Consider the following 2,574-nt stretch of genomic DNA (forward strand, 5'->3'; position numbering starts at 1 on the left):
AATTCCTCCAGAAACACATCTTCAACAGATTTGGTACCCCTAGAGTATTAATCATTGATGGGGGCACTCATTTCTGCAATAAACATCTTTACTCTGCTTTGGTTCGATACGGAGTTAGCCACAGGGTGGCCACTCCATATCATCCACAAACAAATGGGCAAGGTGAAGTCTCTAATAGAGAACTTAAAAGAATCCTGGAACGGACTATGATTAACCGTAGAAGGGATTGGGCAAAAAGCTTGGATGATGCTCTGTGGGCATACAGAACATCATTCAAGACCCCTATAGGAACCTCTCCATACCAGCTTGTGTATGGAAAGTCATGTCACTTGCCAGTGGAACTGGAACATAAGGCCTACTGGGCAACCAGATTCCTAAACCTTGATGCTAAGTTAGCTGGAGAAAAACGATTGCTCCAGTTAAATGAGCTAGAGGAATTTAGACTCAATACTTTCGAGAATGCAAAAATTTACAAAGAGAAAGCAAAAAGATGGCATGATAAGAAATTGTCATCCAGAGTCTTTGAGCCAGGGCATAAAGTTCTACTTTTTAATTCTAGGCTCAGATTATTCCCTGGAAAATTGAAATCCCGGTGGAGAGGACCATATGTGATTACAAGTGTGTCACCATATGGATACGTAGAGCTCCAGGATAATGATTCTAACAAAAAGTTCATTGTTAATGGACAAAGAGTCAAACATTATCTTGAAAGCAATTTTGAGCAAGAATGCTCAAAACTGAGACTTAACTAAAGCTCAGTCATAGTCCAGCTAAAGACAGTAAAGAAGCACTTGCTAGGAGGCAACCCAGCCATTTACAAAGCTTATTTGTTAATTAATTAATTTTTACAGGTATATGTCAAGTATCTTCAAGGTAAAATAGCAACTGCTTAAGTTCACAGAGTTACAAAAGGAATCAGAAGATAAAACAGCAAAAAAGGAAGCTCACTGGTGCAAAAAAGCCAGTAAAAGATGTTTTGGGCGTTGAACGCCCAAAAGAAGCACCTACTGGGCGTTCAACACCAGTAAGGATAGCCATTTGGGCGTTAAACGCCAGAAAGGAGCATCTTCTGGGCGTTGAACGCCAGAAAGAAGCACCTTCTGGGCGTTCAACGCCAGATTTGCAGCATCCTTGGCATTCAGAAAAACTCCCAGTGACAAAGGAGTTCCTGGCGTTCAACGCCAGAAAGAAGCAACAGCTGGGCGTTGAACACCCAGGAGAAGCTGCACATGGGCGTTAAACGCCCAAAACATGCAGCGTTTGGGCGTTTAACGCCAGGATGGTGGGGAGGAGGTAAATTCGTTTTTACTTCACAAAATTTTTAATTTTCTTTATTTCAATTTATGATTCCTTGCATAAACATGTTCCAAACTATCATCCTTCAATTCCAAAAAAAAATTCTAATCCTAATTTCTAAAAACCCTAATTTCTAAAATCCCCTTTTCAAAAATATCAAATATATCTTAATGCATAAACACAAATCTTTTTCCAATCCAATCCAACTCTTTTCAAAACACAATTATCTTTTAAAATCTTTTTCAAATATTCAGATTTATCTTTTTCAAATATCAATAACAACTTTTTAATTTTAAATTATATTTTTTCCTATTTATCTTTTATAAATAATATCTTCTATCTTATCTTTTTAATATTTTCGAAAACCCACCCACCCCCCTTTAAAATTCACATTCGGCCTCCCTCCTCTCATCCACCATTCGACATTTGCTCTCCTTCTATCCCTCACCTTTCTTTTCTTTTGCTTGAGGACAAGCAAACCTCTAAGTTTGGTTTGTTCATCCGTGATCACAAAACATACTCACTTAGATCATGGCTCCTAAAGGAAAACAATCCACTCTAAGAGGCAAGAAAGAGAGTATTCCAAAACCACTTTGGAATCAAGGGAAGTTCTTAACCAAAGAACATTCAGACCATTACTACAAAATAATGGGTCTAAGATCAGTGATCCCGAAAGTCAAGTTCGATCTGAAAAAAGATGAATATCCGGAGATCCAAGAGCAAATTCGAAACAGGAACTGGAAAATCCTAGCTAATCCTGAAATAAAAGTAGGAAGGAATATGGTTCAGGAGTTCTATGCTAATTTGTGGCAAACAGACAGACAGAGAATATCTGGAACTGCCCTTTATGACTATCAGACCTTGGTCAGAGGAAAGATTGTTCACATCCACCCTGACAAAATTAGGGAGATCTTTAAGCTGCCTCAGCTAAAAGATGACCCAGACTCCTTTAATAGGAGAATGATGAGAACAAACAAGGGCCTGGACAAGATTCTAGAGGATATATGCATCTCTGGAGCGAGGTGGACCACCAGCACCACTGGCATCCCAATTCAACTCAAGAGAGAAGATCTCAAACCAGTCGCCAGAGGCTGGCGGAACTTCATTGGGCGTTCTATATTGCCCACTAGCAACCGTTCTGAAGTCACTGTTAAAAGAGCAGTGATGATTCACTGCATCATGTTGGGAAGAGAAGTAGAAGTTCATCAACTAATCTCGTGTGAACTTTACAAAATAGCAAACAAGAACTCCAAAGATGCCAAATTGGCTTATCCAAGC

Source organism: Arachis duranensis, chromosome 7 (assembly GCF_000817695.3).
Source record: "Arachis duranensis cultivar V14167 chromosome 7, aradu.V14167.gnm2.J7QH, whole genome shotgun sequence".
NCBI lineage: Eukaryota > Viridiplantae > Streptophyta > Magnoliopsida > Fabales > Fabaceae > Arachis > Arachis duranensis.